The sequence below is a fragment of the Pelodiscus sinensis genome, chromosome 1 (genome assembly GCF_052426305.1).
Source record: "Pelodiscus sinensis isolate ZL-2025 chromosome 1, ASM5242630v1, whole genome shotgun sequence".
NCBI classification, from domain to species: domain Eukaryota; kingdom Metazoa; phylum Chordata; order Testudines; family Trionychidae; genus Pelodiscus; species Pelodiscus sinensis.
In genome coordinates, this window is record NC_143052.1 from 307872502 (window position 1) to 307892418 (window position 19917).

General features: G+C 41.4%; 1 protein-coding gene across 6 annotated transcripts in view; it reads left to right on the forward strand.

The window, feature by feature from the left end:
- Window positions 1–19917, forward strand: part of PAN3 (poly(A) specific ribonuclease subunit PAN3) — a 115519-nt gene that overhangs the window by 49843 nt on the left and 45759 nt on the right. The window lies entirely within an intron of this gene.

Consider the following 19917-nt stretch of genomic DNA (forward strand, 5'->3'; position numbering starts at 1 on the left):
CACTACACGTTACACTCCTGAGTGAAAGACATTTCTGATGGAAAAAAGTTAGTTATGTCCATCGCAAACACTTAATAGTCAATGCAAAAGCCCCAACAATATTAAAATAGGAAAGTTAAATGCACCAGAATCAGAGACCTTAACTTTGAATGTTCTACATTTCTTGTCTGAATTGTGCATTTAAATTGATAGATTCAACATTTTATTAATAGTTCTCCCTGTCAGAAATACCATCAACTCAGGGTTTTTTTTTTTTTTTTTTAAGAAAACAGCATTTGTGCAAGAATAAAGCTTATGATTATTTTTGTCTGAAAAGAATCCATTGCAGTGGACATTTGAACCAAAGCCCTGTATAAACTTGGTCAAGTTATAACTGACAAGAAAAACTTGTAATGGAATGATCATATTAACCTTAACTATTGTGTTGAAACTAGGATTACCATCTGGTCAGCGTTTGATCACTTTGGCTGTTTCTTTTATGGATTTGTCAGTTGACAGAAAAAAAAATATAATCTGCCAGGGGGTTTTTTTGTGTGTCTAAAAATTATCACATTATACTAAGTTATGTGATATTGAAAATTTTTGTGGCTAGCTAAAGATGCTGCTGTGTTCCCACTGCCACAATTTAGTAAGGAAATAATGTTGCCAATCTTATCTGTATGTTCTCTCTCTATATACTAAACAAAAGTTGCTATTCAGTGGGGGAGGTGTTGGGCTTGCCTCCTGTGTGGGGAGGAGGATGGTATGTGCTGGGTTTTTTTTGCATTTCAAAGTGTTGCAACTCTTATTTGTTTAGAACTTACATAGTACTTGTGGTGATTCTCAGAGCACACATTATTCTTCTATCTCACAGGTGTGTTAGGATCTGAGTGAGAAAGATAAAGGTTAAATGACTTGCTTAAGACCATGCACTGGGGAAGCAGTGGACTAAAAATCTGAATATTCAGGCCAGGTGCAGCTTCTTGTCACCCTTCTCCTCTTAAGATTTTCCCTCCATGAATTCTGCAGTTCCTCCTCCCCTTCCTCCTCACCTGACAAGTGGCCCCTAGTGAAAGGATTGGTGCTCTTTGGCCCTAATATTGCCCCCAGGTTTGTGAGTTTAAATTGGCAGTGGGCTGGAATTGCAGGGAGTGACAGGATGTTTGGGAGGGCTAAGGAACAGTATTCTGTAAATCTAAGTTCCTTACTACAAATAGCTGGGATCAATGCATCAGTTAGTAGTTACTGCAGCATGTAAAATGTGAGGGTGTGAATTCTACAGTATGCATTCTTGCCTGAAGATGTGGGGTAAGAAGGGAAGACTATTCCAGGTATAGGGGCAAAATTCATGAAGCAGAGCATAAAGATGAGATAAAAAGGAATTGTACGGTGAAAAGAATATGATTGTATGTTTGACTGCATTTGTGTGTTCTCCCTATGTGCTGTTCCGGCTTTGTGCAGATAGTTGACACAGCAGATCTTGAGCCAACTTCCCAATGGCAATGACCACAAGATCCGTGAAGATATAAAGGCACTCAGCAAGGTTTACTGTTGATGAAACACAGTTATAGCATCTGGTAGATTTTACAAGGATGCTAAGACACATATGCTCATGACAATGACAATGCTCAGTCAGTGGTGGGACTTTCCATTGTCCCCTACACTGGCCAAAAATAATCCCTCTGAGAGAATTTTATACCCTGAAATAAACAAGTTATATACTGTCATTCTGACCATATCTTTTAGGAGAAGTCTGTGTGTTTCTGTTATTCTTGAGAGAGGTTTTTGTATTATCCTTGATATCTCCATCCTTGATTTTTGGGATGTTCTGTTACCACTTGATATTAGGATTTTTTTTTCGTGAAATACTTTTTACTTAGTGTTTCTTAAGAATGCATATTTATGTAATATTAGCCCAGTTGTTATCTGGTTCTGAGAGCAGGACCTGCCCCGTATCAGGCCTCTAATACAAGGGTTTGTTTCCAGATTTCTTAGTACAGGAAGAAAAGAAGAAAATGAAATATTGTGTTGAAGATCTAGTGAGTTTTTGTGGTGGTGACTTTGAAAGTGCCAATATTAAACACAAAAGGGGAAGAGAAAATTATTCTTAAAAATAGAAACTAACAGTTAAATAGGCAGTAGTAAACGGGCATGTTTGGCGCCTGAAATCACCATTAAATGAACACAGTGAAACTGAAATTGCAAGTTGATAGAGTTCTAATTTATTCATAACCTACAAATAGATTTGGGGCCTTAAGGACATTTTGAGGATGCGTAGTTTAGAAATAGCATTTAAGGTTTGAAAATAGTGTATGATAATGATTAAACAATAGTGACTATGGAGGGTTGCTGGAGGTGTTGAAAGCCTATGCTGCAGCTAAAGTTCTTATAGCTCTCAGGAAGAATTCAACCTCAAGTTATAATTTATGAAAATGTAGCATATAAACAAAAATAGTGTTAAGGTGTCTTGAAAATTCTGATAAGCATAAGGTTTTATTTGCAGTTTTTTCTTATTTGCTGAAGATTGATAACTAAATCAAACCAGTGGTCTAGCGAAATATTCCAATAGGTTTATAACCTTTCACTTTGGTATTCTTAAAGTTCACCTGCTGATTTGAAAGTACAGCCATTCAAATATCTGGTTTAGATTGTGGTAACAGGATTAAATTTATTTGTAATGTCTACCATAAATGCTATCTTTATTATGTTTCTGCTGTCAGAAAAGCAGCTGAAATAGGACAGAAGCTAGATCATGACTACACAAGGTTCAGATCAATTGTATGTTCGTGACAGTAAACGCATGCTACTATTTGCTCCTGTAAGCACTGCACAGTCAACATAGTTGCGGGAGAGTTGGGTTCATTTTTGTTTTGTGCTACAAAAAGATTACTAAATTCCTTTTGCAGGACTAAATTCTACCCTTGGTGACAAAACATCAGTCGCTGCTTTAGTTCTGTCCCTTGTGTGTATGCAGGAAGTAGGGTATATTATGTGATCACCCAATAGATATTCAATAATTTGAAATACAGTGTAAAATGTTGCATTTAAACATACAGATCAACTTACCTGTAACACTTTCAGATGTGATAGTTATCAAAAAACTTAAATGGAATAATAAGCAGCTGCATAGAGAACTGGATAAGTGAAGTTAATTATTGAGTACAACCATCTGTTTTTAAACCTTTCTTGGAGTATAAAAAACATTTTGAAAAGTGTGCCATAAAGGGAGATGATAGTCTCAGAATAGCATGGGTAGAGTGTAATGGAATTCTTTGTGAGCAGTGACATGAAAGAATTATTCAGTTTGGGATGTCAGAAGAGATGATCATGAATTTGAAGGTGGTGGGTAATAAGAACAAAAAGGCTTTACTTCATTTTGTAATATGGTTTGTACATTTGACTGTATACTTCTGATATAAATGGAATCTACTTCTGCTTTGATCTGGTAGGATTTGTGCAGTATAGCAGCCGCAGCCGTTTAGATCCACGCCCCATATTTTTACAGCTGCTGTTTGTGTTTAACAGACAATTTTTTGTATTCTTTTTGAACAATTTGCTAGTGGGAAAATCTATAATGTTGTTCATTAACAACTACATACCTGTACTTTTTAAATTGAGTTAAGCTTCTGTTGAACACTGTGCCTCCACTTCAGACTTTTGAAACTGGCTTTTGTCATAGAAAAGCTGTCACATTAAATCCTCATCTGTTGCCTAAATTATTTTGCAACTAGTCAGGATAAAACATTTGAAAATACACTGTTGGGAACTATTTTGCACTAGCAAGATGACAGTATGAAAAGAATTGTCTTGAAGATAAGACATTGGGCTGGAACTCAGGAGCTCTGGATTCAATTTTCTGCTCTGTCACCTATTTCCTGTGAGACCTTAGACAAGACACTTAATTTCTTTGTGTCACCCACCATCTATAAAATAGGTTGCTTCCCTACTTCACAAGCACATTGAGAATTAATTTGGTAATGTTTTTCAGAGTGCATTACTTAACGCACCTAGTTTTTATAAGAATATAAGAACAGCCATACTGGGTCAGACCAATGGTTCCATCCAGCCCAGTATCCTGTCTGCCATCATTGGCCAATACCAGATGCTCCACAGCAGTGGTCACCAACCAGTAGATTGGGATCTACTGGTAGTTCTTGGAGCCTCTGACAGATGATTCTGACTGGTTTGACCAAGAGGCTATCAAGCACAGCACTTCAGCTGCCTCTCCCCCAACTGCTGTGCATCTTCTGTCCTTGGCCTTGGAGCTGTGAACCTCAGGAGCCTCCTGCTTGCTGGGCAGGGGAGGGAAGGAGGTGCTGATGTCAGGGTGCCCCCTCCCCTTCTTTATTCTATCTCCACAAAGCAGAGAGGAGGGCACAACAGGGCTTGGGAGGGAGTTTGCTGGCTGCTTTTGGGAGTGGTGCAGCGCCAGGGTGAGCCTTCCTTAGCCCCACTGCACCACCACCCAGCAGGAGCCACCTGAGGTAAGTAGTGCCCAGCTGGAGCCCACATTCTGAAACCCTACCCCACCCACGTACTCCCTCCTGCACCCCAGGCCTCTACCCACCCCTAAGCACCCCTGCATCCAAACACCCTCCTAGAGCCCGTACCCAGAGCCCCATCCGGATCCCCAGCTGCCTGCCCCAAGCTCAGCTCAGAGCCCTTCTCACACTCCAGATCCCTTAATCCAAGACCAGAACCTGCACCTCAACCCTCTGCCCCTCCCTGGGAAAAGTGAGGGAGGATGGGGAAGGGAGGGAGAATGGGGTGAGTCAGATGTGAGGCCTCAGTTGAAGGGGGCACAAAGAAGATGGAGTCATGGGATTTGGCTTTGAGGTAGATCTTGTATTGCACTTAAATTCAAAAAGTGATCTTGTGCTTAAAAAGGTTGGAGACCCCTGCCCCAGAGTGACGGAACACAACAGGTAATCCTCATGTGATCCCTCCCCTATAACCCACCTCCAGAGAAACAGAGGCTAGGGACACCATTCCTATCCACCCTGGCTAATAGCCATTAATGGACCTAACCTCTGTGAATCTATCTAGCTCTTTTTTTGAACCCTGTTGAAGTCAGTTGACTGTGCGCTGAGAGAAGAAAAACTTCCTCTTGTTTGTTTTAAACCTGCTTACTATTAATTTCATTTGGTGACCCTTAGTTCTTGTGGTGGTAACTTTTCCTTATTCACTTTTTCCACAAGTCATGATTTTATAGACTTCTACCATGTTCCCCCCCCTTGGTCTACTTTTTTCTAAGCTGAAACGTCCAAGTCTTTTTAATCTGTCTTCATATGGGACCCATTCCAAATTCCTAATGATTTTATTGCACTTTTCTGAACCTTTTCCAATGCCAATATATCTTTTTTGAGATGAGGTGACCGCATCTGTATGTAGTATTCAAGATGTGGGCGAAACATGCTTTTATGTAGAGGCATTAAGATATTTTCTCTTATTCTCCATCCCTTTTTTAATGATTCCTAACATTCTATTTGCTTTTTTGACTGCCACTGCACACTGAGTGGATGTTTTCAAAGAACAATGACTCCAAGATCTCTCTCTTGAATAGTTGTAGCTAAATTAGTCCCCATCATATGGTACGTATAGTTGGGATTATTTTTTCCAATGTGCATTACTTTACATTTATTAACATTAAATTTCATTTGCCATTAAGTTGCCCAATCACTTAGTTTGGTGAGATTTTTTTAAGCTCTTCACAGTTTGCTTTGGTCTTAACTATCTCGAGCAGTTTGGTATCATCTGCAAATTTTGCCACCTCACTGTTTACGCCTTTCTCTTGATCTTTTAAAAAATAAATTGATTAGGATTAAACCTAGGACAGACCCTTGGGAGACCCCCCCCCACTAGTTACTTCTCTCCATTCAGAAAATTTACCTTTTATCCCTGTCCTTTGTTTCCTGACTTTTAACCAGTTATCAATCCATGAAGGGACATTCCCTTTTATCCCATGATAACTTACTTTCCTTAAGAGCCTTTGAAGAGGGACCTTGACAAAGGCTTTCTGGAAATGTAAGTATACTATATCCACTGGATCCTCCAGGTCCACGTGTTTGTTTGACCCCTCAAAGAACTCTAGCAGATTAGTAAGGCATGATTTCCCTTTACAGAAACCATGTTAACTTTCCTCGAACAAATTATGTTCATCTATATGTCTGACAGTTTTACTCTTTATTATAGTTTCAACTAATTTGCCTAGTACTGAGATTAGATTTACCAGTCTGTAATTGCCAGGATCACATCTATAGCCCTTTTAAAATATTGGTGTCATGTTAGCTATCTTCCAGTCATTAGGTACGGAAGCTGATTTAAAAGATAGGTTACAACCACAGTTAATAGTTCCGCAATTTCCCATTTGAGTTCTTTCAGAACTCTTGGGTGAATGCCATCTGGTCCCGGTGACTTGTTACTGTTACGATCATCAATTTGTTCCCAAACCTCCTCTAATGATAACTCAATCTGGGACAATTCCTCAGATTTGTCACCTAAAAAGAATGGCTCAGGTTTGGGAATCTCCCCAAAATCCTCAGCCATGAAGACTGAAACAAAGAATTAATTTAGCTTCTCCACAAGGACTTTATCATCTTTGAGTGCTCCTTTATTATCTTGATCGTCCAAGGGTCTCTCTGGTTGTTTAGCTGGCTTCCTGCTTTTGATGTACTTACAAAACATTTTGCTATTACTTTTTGAGTTTTTGGCTAGCTGTTCTTCAAACTCCTTTTTGGCTTTTCTTACTATATTTTTACAATTAATTTGACAAAGTTTATACTCCTTTCTATTTTCCTTATTAGGATTTGATTTGCACTTTTAAAAAGATGTTTTTATCTGTCACTGCTTCTTTTACTTGGTTGTTAAGCCATGGTGGCACTCTTTTGGTTCTTAGTGTGTTTTTTAGTTTGGGGTATACATTTAAATGTTGGGCCTCTATTATGGTGTCTTGGAAAAGTTTCTATGCAGCTTGCAGGGCTTTTACTTTAGACGCTATACCTTTTAATTTCTGTTTAGCTAACTTCCTCATTTTTGTGTAGTTCCCCTTTCAGAAATTAAATGCCATAGTGTTGGGCTGCTGAGGTGTTTTTCCCACTACAGGGATGTTATATTTTATTACATTATGGTCACTGTTTCTAAGCAGTCCAGTTATATTTACCTCTTGAACCAGATCCTGTGCTCCACTTAGGACTAAATCAAGAATAGCCTCTCCCCTTGTGGTTTCCAGAACCAGCGGCTCCAAGAAGCAGTCATTTAAGGTATCAAGAAATCCTGAGGTGACGTGTACCCAGTGAATATGGGGATAGTTGAAATCCGCCACTATTATCAAGTTTTTTATTTTGATAGCTTCTCTAATTTCTCTTAGCATTTCATAGTTACTATCACTGTGCTCATCAGGTGATGGATAATATATCCCTACTGCTATATTCTTATTATTGGAGCATGGAATTACTATCAATAGAGATTCTCTGGAACATTTAGGCTCATTTAAGATTTTTACTTCATTTAATTCTACATTTCCTTTCACGTATAGTGCCACTCCCTCACCAGCATGACCTGTTCTATCCTTCCAATATATTTTGTACCCTGGTATGACTATATCCTCATTCCACCAAGTTTCCATGATGCCTTTTATATAAATATCCTCTTTTAAAACTAGGCGCTCTAGTTCACCCATTTTACTATTTAGACTTCTAGCACTTAGAAAATTTGTCACTATTTTTGGTCTGCCGTTTCCTGATATGTTAGACACTTTCATTTGATTGTATCTCCTCTGATCTGACCCATACTCCCATCCTCTCATCCTGAGTAAAACATAGAGCATCTCTATTAATAGACCCTCCTCTAAAAGATGTCTCTGTCCGATCCATGTGCTCCTTCACACTCACCGGCTTTCCCCTAGCCCTTCATTTAAAAACCGCTCTGCAACTTTTTTAATGTTAAGTGCCTGCAGCCCGGTTCCATTTTGGTTTAGGTTGAGCCCATCCTTCCTGTATAGGCTCCCCCTAGCCCAAAAGTTTCCCCAGTTCCTAATAAATCTAAAACCCTCCCTGTCTATACCATCGTCTCATCCACGGATTGAGACTCTGAAGCTTTGCCTGCCTACCTGGTCCTGCACATGGAACTGGAAGCATTTCCGAGAATGCTACCATGGAGGTCCTGGTTTTCAAACTTTTTCCTAGCAGCCAAAATGTGGCCTCCAGAACCTCTCTCCTACCCTTCCCTATGTCATTGGTACCTACATGTACCATGACCACTGGCTCCTCCCCAGCACTACACATAAGTCTATCTAGATGTCTCAAGAGATCCGCAACCTTTGCACAGGGCAGGCAAGTCACCATACAGTTCTCCTGATCATTACAAACCAGCTATGTATATTTCTAATAATTGAATCCCCCATTACTAACACATGCCTTTTCCTAATGACTGGAGTTCCTTCCCCCAGAGATGTATCCTTAGTGTGAGAGGATATCATAACATCCTCTGGAAGGAGGGTCCCAACTATGGGATCATTTCCCTCTGCTCCAGTTGAATGTTCTCCTTCCTGAGTCTTTCATCCTCCTTAACAGCACAGGGGCTGTCTGACTGGAGGCTCTCTGGGACCTTGTAGAACTGTCCCACCTCATCTTCATACCTCTCAGCCTCCCTTAGCTCCAGCAATTCAGCCACACTGGCCTCCAAAGCCCTTACACCCGTGGTCACCAACCAGTAGATCGCGATCTACCGGTAGATCTCAGGGGCTCTAAGAGTAGCTCTTGAGCCCTCTCTGAACTGCGCACCTGCGCAGTACATTTACATTAGATTTCCTCATGTAATGTAGGCGGGGCTTCAAGGAAGGGGCGGGGCAGTAGATCTTCGCCTGTTCTGAGACTTAAAAAGTGATCTTGGGTGTAAAAAGGTTGGAGACCACTGCTGCACACGGTCTGAGAGCCAGGAACTTCTTGCACCGAATGCACACATACGCCACCTGTCCATAGGGCAGGTAATCATACATGATACATTGGGTGCAATAAACACGAGAGCCCCCATTCGGCTGCTGGGCTTCTGCCTGCATTCTCTCCTTTAGCTGAATAGGTTATTGATAGAGTTTTTATTTAAATCAGGAAGTTTTGGTTTTAGTTTAGTTTTAAAGACTAGCAAGTGTACCTCGCCCCCTTCCAACTCTCCTTCTAAACTCATGGAACTTATGTAATGTTTTTTAGCAATAGGTCTTAAAGCACTTTACAAGAAGGCAAATAAGTACCAGGATTGATAGTTGATCCAGTAAGAATGTTCATTTCTCAATTTGGAATTTTAGTAATGCTTTATTCAATACAATTCCCTAACATTCATGTATAAATATTACAACTCTGCTGCTCTATCTATGATGGCCTTATTGTCCTTTTCTTTCATCTCCATCCTTTTTTTCCCCCCATGATTCATGCTTCAAATAGAATGTTCTTTCTGCTTTCAGTCTGCCAGTCTACTATCCACTTCTCATTAAAGACTCTCTTAAAAAGTTGTGTTTGGGTTGTTAACATCTTCTCTCCCTTTCCTATGCCTGTGCTTTTTCATCTTTCCCTAATTGCCTTATAACTAAATTTAGATTATAAACTGTTTTGGGCGGGGACCTTTTTTTTTAGATGTTCTGGTGTACTTTGCATATCTACATTTCCTGCTGTAGAACAGGAAAAGCACAAATATGTTTGCTTCTTCTTGGGTAGCAGTGAGACCTTTCCAAACTAGATTGTAGAGTAGACTTATCTGAAGTCAGATCAATATTAACCATTGTAAGGGTTTATCTGCACAAATATTTAATTTGTGGCAAGCCAGGGTAGATTGAACTGGGATGCGATGAAGCACCACATTAACTAGCTGCTGTCCCTGTGGAGCCTGCTGATGCGCATTTACAGTTCATTAATACACTTTTGAGTCCCATTTTGAAGAGGAGTAAATCCAAATGCATTAAATAGCTATTAATTCATATCAACAAGGTCCACATAAACAGTCTGCAGCAAACTAACATGGAATCAATTTATTTCCCACCTTGCCACAAACTCAATGTTTGTCTAGAACAGCGTTTCCCAAACTATGGGCCGCGGCCCGCTACTGGGCCACGGGAAAGAAATACCGGGCCTCAGCATGCCTGGTGGCAGCCGGCCTTAGGCCGATTTGGGCCCCGCGCCCCTGAACCCAGAAGTGCCGGCAAGTTACAGAGCCGGGGGCCCTGCTCCACCGATACGTAGAGCTGGGTCTCTCCCCCAGCTCTGCCTGGAGAGGGCACGGGTCCGCTGCGCCAGTCCCCCTCCCCTATGCGTCGTCCTACCCCGCCCCCAGAGCGTCCCCGCCGTGCGCTGCGGCTCCTCACCGCCTGCTGCTGCCCATGTACGGCGTTGCACGTGGGCGGGGAGGACGCCCGGGCGTGACGTGACATCACGGCCCGGGATTTTAAAAGTCTTCGGAGGCACGTGGCGGGGTCATGCTGGCTCCGGCAGCCTCCGGCCCTGCAATGTGGAAGGCAGAAGGTAGGGAACGGGCTTGGGCGGAGGCGAGGAGGCGGCAGTGGTGGAGGCGGAGGGCTTGCATGGAGGGGGAGGAGTGGAAGGAGAAGGGGCTTGGGACCAAGAGACAGGGGTGCAGGAGAGAGAGACAAATGCCAGGGGGCCAAGTGCAGACAATGAGGGAAAGGATAGGAGGGGAGCTGTCAGTGGGAGGGAGGACAGGGTGATGCTGGCAGAGGAGAGGAGAGGGGAAGGGCATTGGGGGCTGGAGGAGGTGCTGGGAGAAGGCTTGAAAGAAGGGGTGGGCATGAGAGAGGTGGGGATGGAGCAAGTCGTGTGAGGGCACAGAGGGGCAGGAGGGGATGGGGCAGAGAGTGCTGAGAGGGTGGGTATCAGGGAAAGAGAGGGCAAAGGGGGCAGGGGCAGTAAGGGAAGGGGGAGGCACCAGGAGGGTGCAGGGCTAAGGGAAGGTGGAGGTGCCAGGGAATTCTGGGGTGAGGAGGAGGGGAGAGCTGGCCACCGGAAGCAGCACTGGATGGGAGAATCGGGGCAGGCTGTGGAGATTGGAGGGCCAGTGGAAGCAGGGCTGCCGGGGGGTTTGAGGTTGGGGGCAGGGAGGTGGCTGGGGAAGATTGGGGGGAGGGAGAGGGAGGGAGAAGAAGCGGCTGCCGGAAGGAAGGCTAGATGCGGGCAGCGGGGCTGGCCAAGGGAGATTGGGAGGAGAAGCGGGAGGGACCTGGCTGCCTGGGAGGGGGTTGGAGGAAGTGGGGCTGGCCAGAGGCGCAGCAGGGGGAGGAATGAATTGGCCTGCGGGGAGTGGGACTGACCCAGCCATATGTAGATCTTGGGACGCTGCCCCTGTTCCCCCTCTCCCCACCACAAAGCATGAGTTAGTCCGGCCCAGGGATTCTATTGTCTCCCCCCACCCCTACCCCCACACACCCCCTTGAGTAGTTGCGAACTGTCTGGCTGGTAGACACGCTCATGCAGCCTGAGCACATTTTCCAATCAGGCAGTTCGAAATTACAAACTGATATATCTAGTAATAATACAACTTACCTAATGAGAAAATACCAGACATGTTATATGTCTGGTATTTTCTCAGTTTGTTTTTTATGTGTTTATGTTTTTGGGCTACAAAAAGCAGTATTGGGAAAAAAAGGGTTCCAACTAAAGTAAAAAGTTTGGGAAACCCTGGTCTAACCAGCTTTCTGTCTGTCTTACAGTCCATTTATCCGATCCATATTCCTTAACTTGCTGGCAAGAATATAGTGGGTGACCATATCAAAAGCTTTGCTAAAGCTGGCCCTGGGGGTTTTGGGAGGACCAGAAACAACTTATTTGAATATTCATCATTTGATTAATGAATATGCAAATGGTCCTCCAAAAGTTCGTGAATGGATTTACTGGTCCCCATGTCAAAAAGTTTGGGAACCCCTGGTCTAGACATTCCCTGAGTCTCATAGGATTTCATTACCAAACTTGCTAGATGTTGTACTGTCTGTTGCTTTTAAGATTCAAACCAGATGTAAATCATCTGGAGGTACTGTAATTGTTTTTGGTGAAATCCACTTATTCTGGAACAGTATTGGCAAAAATACATAATGCAGAAATGACTGATGCATTCAGATAGTACCTAGTTTATTTTCTTGAGCAGGTTTAAAAAATGTTGACAGTATCTTAAATATGCTTTAGAATGGGGGAACTGAAATTGACATATAGTGAAACAAGAGAAAAGGGAAAATACTTCAGAAATGGCATGGCTTATTGCATTCTTAAACAATTAGTTACTGAAGTCAGTAGAGCTGTGCTAGCTGACACTGGCTGAAAATGTGTTCCTTATTCTATTGGTTGTAAATAAGAACATAACATAAGAATGGCTGTACTGGGTCAGACCAAAGGTCCATCTAGCCCAGTAGCCTGTCTGCCGACAGTGGCCAGCACCAGGTGCACCAGAGGGGGTGGACTGAAGACAATGATCAAGCGATTTGTCTCATGCCATCCATCTCCAGCCTCTGGCTAATAGAGGCCAGGGACACCATTTCTATCCCCTTGCTAATAGCCTTTTATGGACCTAACCTCCATGAAATTATCTAGCTTCTCTTTAAACTCTTCACAACCAAATAAATGGTGGTGTTGGCTTATGTCTGGTGCTTGATTGAAACTTCAGAACTATATACAGTACTTCAGGGCATGTGTCACTTTTCCATTACTTGATCCCTACTGTTTGAGCAGCAGATGTCCACAGTAGACAATCGTAATGGTCCCTTCTGGCCTTTAAGACTGACTCTGCTTAGGTTCTCTAAATATATTCAGTAAATTGCATTATGAATTTTTTTGTCCATCTTCCCCATATGCTGTGTACCCCTGTTCTCCCCTCCTCCCTTAAGGGCATCCACTTTAGGCTCCTATTTCTTATCATGTGCAAAGACACCCCCCCCCCCCCCCCGCCTCCCCAACCAGGGGATCTTTTCAGGGATTGGTTCTTGATACACTGTTTAATATTTTTATCGATGCATGGAAGAAAACACAAAATCATCACTGATATGTTGCTGATTAAATAAATATTGTGTGTAAATAATGAAGAGAGTCCACTATTTCAGAGCAGTCTGGATTGCTTGGTAAATTGGGTATAAGCAAATATGTTTTACTACAGGCAGTCCCCGAGTTACGTGGATCTGACTTATGTCGGATCCGCAGTTACGAACGGGGATTTTCTCGCCCCGGAGGACTGGAGCGGCGGGACGCCTGGTCCCGCCGCCCGCCTCTCTGGGGCGAGAAAAGCTGCTCCCCGTCTCCCTGGTCTGCTGGGGGAGCCAGCAGACCAGGGAGGCGGGGAGCAAAGCGGCGGAGGACCCAGGCCGGACCCGCGGCGCTTATCTGGAAGCGCCGCAGGTCCAGCCCCGGGTCCTCCGCTGCTTTGCTCAGCATCTCCCTGGTCTGTTGGGGCGGGACGCAGCTAGTGCCCCTCCCCCCCCCCTCCCCCCCCCCAGCAGACCAGGGAGACGTGGAGCAAAGCCTGCGGCCTGGGGCCTGTGGTAGAGCAGGTTGGGCGCTGCCGGTTGGTCACGCAGCACCGCTCCTTGGTGCTACTGGACCAACCCGGCAGCACCCCAGCTGCTCTGCCCCAGGCATCCCCAAGTCAGCCGCTGCTGAAACTGACCAGCGGCTGACTACAGGAAGCCCGAGGCAGAGTTGCTCTGCCCCGGGCTTCCTGGAATCAGCTGCTGATCAGTTTCAGCAGCAGCTGACTTGGGGATGCCTGGGGTTCTTAAGTTGAATCTGTATGCAAGTCGGAACTGGCATCCAGATTCAGCCGCTGCTGAAACTGGATGCCAGTTCCGACTTGCATACAGATTCAACTTAAGAACAAACCTACAGTCCCTATCTTGTACGTAACCCGGGGACTGCCTGTATAGCTAAATTTAGAAGTTTATATCTAGGAACAAAAAATGTAGGCCCTCCTTACAAAGGGAGGGATTCTATCTTGGGAAGCAGTGACTCTGAAAAAGATTTGGTGGTAGAGGTAGATAAAGTAGATGAACATGAGCTCCCAGTGTGTCTCAGTGGTCAAAAGAATTAATGTGATCTTATATCATCAGTGGAATCTTGAGTAGGAGTAGAGACATTATTTTACCTCTTTTCAGCACTGGTGCAACTGCTGGTTTTGTACCATGTCTAGTTCTGATGCTCACAATTGAAGAAGGATGTTGATAAATTGGAGGGAGTTCAGAGAAGAGTCACAATAATGAGTAAAGGGTTAGAAAATATGCCTCTCTAGTGATAGTTTGAAAGAGCTCACTCTGATTAACAAAGAGAAGGTTAAGAGAGAACTTGATTTACAGTCTCTAGGCTTCTATATGGAACACAAATATTTAATAATGGCCTCTTGCATCTAGCAGAGAAAGGTATAACAGGACACAATAATTGGAAGTTGAAGTTAGACAAAATCAGACTGGAAATAGGCATACATTTTTAATGGCAAGAATAACTGCTAGAATAATTTATGAAGGGTCATGGTGGCTTCTTCATCACAAGCAATTTTTAAATCAGGATTGGATGTTTTTCTAAAAGATCTGCTCTAGGAATTTGTCTGGTGAACTTCTGTGGCCTGTATTACATAGGAGGACAGACTAGATGATCGCAGTGTTCGTTTCTGGCGTTGGAATCTCTGAAGCAAGCACATTTATTCTTAAGGAGAGAGTACAAGAGAGAAAATGTACTAAAAACAAGAAAAGAAGCTACACGCATGCTAAAAAGCTGACCCAGCTCCAGCATAAGGGTCTGGTAAGTGTCTGTCCTTCCAACCCTTTCACAAGGATTGTGACTCCTTTTTAGACACCAGGTATTATCTGTTTGCTGGATCAGAAAAAAGGCCCTGGCTTAATTTCAAATGTGTCTGTTTTATCAAAAGGTCCTTTTGTTGTCTCTTGGTAATTAGAGAACCCACTTTGATCTAATATAAGTGAGCTTGCTCGGAGGTGTTGTGTCTCTGAAGTGGGGCTACAACTTAACTGGTTTGCCTTAATTAGCATCCACTGTTTTAGTTGTTGGAGGAGCTGTGGTAGCCCTTTCCTTGGGACTAGAGCACAATTCTACATAAACTATTTGTTTAAAACAATTGATCCCACATGTACTTTAACTTTAATTCAGTAAGAACTACAAGTAGTCCTGTGGTATCTTAAGAGACTAACTCCCATATATTAATTATATCATGAGCTTTCATGGATAAAATTCACTTCATCAGATAAGCCAGGTCTACCAAGGAACTTCAGGAAATTGCCATTCTGTCACACTCTTCTTTTTATTGTTTCTAGATTACTTTTACTGTGACTAGCAATTTTAACTCTAATTCTTGTTTGCTTAATCTGAGGTATAGTGTTACTGAGACAATATTCTTTGCATGCTACATCCTTAATCTTGTGGATGCAAGATAGCAACATCTTTAATGATCTTCCTCTTTACAACATTACCCTATTTTCTGATTACAGGTTTGATTTATTTGTTTAAGTATCAAAAACCTTAATTTTTAGCAGCTGGTAAAATTTCTTGCACTGCTATTCCTAAATTCATGGAAAGACCATTTCAGAGCAATAGCTTAAACTTGCGAGAGACAAGCTAGCAATAAAGTGCTCCATCCCTTCTCCTGACAGATTTTTTGGTGGTGGTGGTGGTTATGATTGGTGGATAAGCAGCGGAATATAAGTTTTCAGTGTGACTCTGCTTACACAGCTCTTGTAAGAAATATTCAGGACTTATTAACATTTTACAAAAAAGCATCTTAGAAATGTGGTTGGGAAGTACCACTTTCCTTCTGAATATGGAAATGCTAAATACATGTTGGTTACTCATAATCTAAAGGATGTTATTCAGTGAAACTTCCATCAGAAAGCTTGATAAAGTTCCTCTCAGAAAAGTGTAAAAATGTCAGAGCTTCTGTATTTTGTGTCAGATTTTCATGTCAAATATGTTTAATTGCTGAGCCTGCTCCCTCCACCAGGATTCAGAAAGTCAAACTGGGTTCTTAGTGTTCTCCTTCATCACACACACACGGAAGGACATTACTTTCATTGGAGTAACAAATTGGAATGAAGTAAATTTATGTATAAGAAAGGAATAAACTCTTCCTTCAGTTTCAATTAGAAAAAGACTTAGAACTAAAGTGCAACTAGCCCATCTTAATCCAAAATTAATATTTGCTCCCTTTTTCAGCCGTTGAAATAGTTCTTAAAATCACACCTTAAATTAAACCAGTGCTGTTTCTGTATTTAGTCAAGGCTAAAGCTTCCCTTCAGAGTGAAATCAGTCTTACTTCAATATAGTGGGTTAAACCAGTCCCTATAAAACTGTAGTTGATGCATTTGTCTTTCTGGTGATTTTAAAGCAAACCCATTCTCTTTGGGGCTGAAAACTCTTGTGCTTGTGATTGACTTAAACTTGGTCAAAAGATTCTTAAAATTTAATTTGGTGTGTTGTGTTGCCAGAGTTGGACAATGATGTTTTTTTCAGGTATAAGAACCTTTGTGGGTGCTTATTTAGACCATTAATAGTCGGTCTTAATCTTGCACTAAAAATTGACATAGATCTGGTAGCTGGCATTGAATGCATTTTGTGAAGTTTGGGAAAAAAACACTGAAATAAACTGCAATTATAGAAAAGTAACCAATAATAATAAGTTACAGGTAAGATCAGATGAGAAACAGTCAAATGAAAGAGTCTCATGCAATCACATCAGGTAATGGCAGACAGCTAAATAGTGACAGGTTTTTAAAGTGCTTATGTACAAATGCTAGAACGCTAAATAATAAGATGGGTGAACTAGAGTGCCTCCTATTGAATAAGAATAATATAATAGGCATCAAATAAACTTGGTAGAATGAAGATAATCAGTAAGACTCAGTAATACCAGGATACAAAATATATTGGCAGGACAGAACAGATTGTGCTGGTGAGGGAGTGACAATATATGTGAAATAAACTGTAGAATCAAATGAAGAAAAATTTTAAATAATCAAACTGTTCCATAGTATCTTTATGAATAGTAATTCCATGCTCTAATAATATGAATATAGCAGTAGGGAGATTAGAGAAGCTATAAAAATAAACTCAATAATGTGGGATTTCAGCTATCCTGATATTGTAACTGGTCTTTTAAATCAACTTCTATACCAAATCACTGGAAGATAGCTAATGTGACACCAATTTTGAAAAAGGACTCTAGAAGTGAAACTGGCTATTAAAGAGTGATCAGTCTAACTTTTCAGCACTTGGCAAATTGGTTGAAACAATAGTAGAGAACAGAATTGTCGGACACATAGATGACAGTTTCTCTAAAGGAAAATCATGCTTCACTACTCTACTAGAATTCTTTGAGGGATTCAACAAGCATGTGGACAAGGGGGATCCAGTGGTTTCCAGAAAGCCTTTTATATCCACAGAAATGCACATCTGCAGAAGTGGATGCAGATAATCATGTCTTGTTTTTGTGGGTCTGAATGCAGATAAAAAATTCGTATACATGCAGGACTCAATTGAGGGAGTTAGGTATTAATTACTTGTGGCATTTTGGAAGTTGCCCACGTTTTAGGAGGCAGAAGGAAGTTTTTGCTGATCAGAGTTCCTTTGGTTTTGCCTGCATTTTGTTGGTGGTTTATTGAAATATAGGTCTTTCCCTGCACCAGGTATTTTTTATTTTACAAAATTGTTTTGACGTGGTAGAATTTCCATCACAGAATTGTAGGCATGAAATACTTGTGACTGTAGGAAATTATTTTTCTATGGACTTCATGTCATTCTTTGAGATTATGAGTTTTAGTTTGGTTACGCAAGCTTTTCGCCAGTTTTCACACACTGTTTGACTGATGTTGCTTGATTAAATTAATGTTGTACTGCTGTATTTGAGAACTGTTTTCTCCTTCAGTGCATCCTCTTTACTTTCTCCAGTCTCCTCATCTAATTAACCACATGCCTGTTTGCCTGATCTTACCTCAGGCTGTTCAAGAGCATATTTCATTCTGAAGTTATTCCTCTTTCTAAAATACTCGGGTGTCTGTATAGAACTTTTCCTTTTAGTTTAAGTGCATTTAAAATTGCCTATTACGAGTAACTTTAATTGCACTTTTACTGTCTTGGTTTTTATTTTGATTTTGGTCTTGGTTTTGATTTTATAGATTTTTGCCCCCCCCCCCTTTACCCAGACTTCGTAACTCCTTTAGCATCATAGGTGAACACCTTTATACCCTTATGAGTCTACATATTTTTAATTCCTGTCTTCACTTTTTAGTTGACTAAAATAGGAAGGTTATCTATTTACTGTGCTTCAGATTCACACACATGCACAAATTTACTCCTATCTAAAGCAATCGGATTATTTTTGGTAAGAATTTATCTTAGTTATAAGGCTGGAATGTAGGTATTCAGTGGAGCTCCATTCCAAATCCACCACTTTACAGTTGGCCTATTTCTTGTGATTTTAAATTTGAGTATCTGTATTGTTGCAATGTCCGGCTGTAGCTTTCCTTTCTAGTAATTTAACATATTGTACAATATTTGGCTGAAGTGTCTCACTGGAGGCAATATTTAGTTTTTTCACTTTTATGGAAAAGTATATACCCCAGGAACTAAACTAACCTAAACTGTAAAATTAATAATTTTGTTATAACCTCCCTAAAAAAAGGACAACGCATACTTTGGGATTTTTTTGGTTTGTCAGCCATTATCGTGTCAACAGCCCTTCAGAATTGTACTGCTAACTTATGCTCTCTGATTTTGTCACTTTTTGTCCCCTTTATTTAGGAAATTGCAGCAGTCATCTTTGAATCTGATAATTTATATTTAAATAGACCAGCTAACAGTTAATCCTCTTCAGGTTCTAACCTCCTATACTCATAGAACTTTGTTCATTTTAATTTTTATTTCCTACACTTTTCATATTTTCCAACTGTAAATTTATTTTAGATGGATATCCTGTAGTGTACTTTATACCCATCTATAACTAGTTTGTTTTTTCATAGGATAAGAAATATACACATTTTTAAAAACGCAAGTTCAGAAGCAATAATTTTAACTGTCTTACAGACCATGTTCACAAGTGATCAACTGTTACCTATTTAATCATATTCTCTATAGTGTAGTAACTAGCAATTTGCTAAAGGTGCTGTGTAAATTGAGTAAATGACTTGGGCTATGTCTACAGTAGAAACCTTACAGTGGCTGTGCTGCTACAAGAACTCTTTTGTAGCTGCTCTGTGCTGATGGGAAAGAGCTCTCCCACTGACATAATTTAAACCATGCACATTGAGAGACGGTAGTTGTGTTGGCAGGAGAACCTCTTCTGCTGTCATTGTGCTGTGCACGCTACCACATATGCCAGCAAAACTTGTGGCTCAACAGTGTGTTTTTTCTCACCGCAAGCAACATAAGTTTTGCTGATGTAAAAGGTAGTGTAGACATCCCTTAAAGCAGAAGAGAGCTGTGCATCCCCCAAAAAAGGAACATGCAAACCTGTTTGAAACAGACTGAATTGACCTTTGTTTAGTAGAAGTGGTTTTACAACTTAAATTTGAAACTGTTGGTCAGTTCTGAGGTACTTTCAGCTGTCTAGTTCCCTAAAATGCTTCAGTGTCGTGCCAATCTGCATAACAGTGTCAGAGCTTTCCCATTAAAGTCTCAATTCTCAAAAGATTCATAATAAAGAAAATACAAGAGATTTTTTTGAGAGATGTAATATAAATTCGTAACTCATGTTCATAAGGATAGTGCAATAATGCTACCTTATAATGTAAGGCAGATGGTAACTTAAACTGTTTATGCAATGTAGTTTCTGTTGAGGTGTCAGTTTTGGTGGTGCTCACAGTGGGTCCAAGTCCTGCTCCCCACAACTTGCAAGAGTTGGATGGGGGTGAGGACTCTGGATTTAGGGTGGGGTTGGAGATGAGTTTGTGTGGGAAGGTTGGGG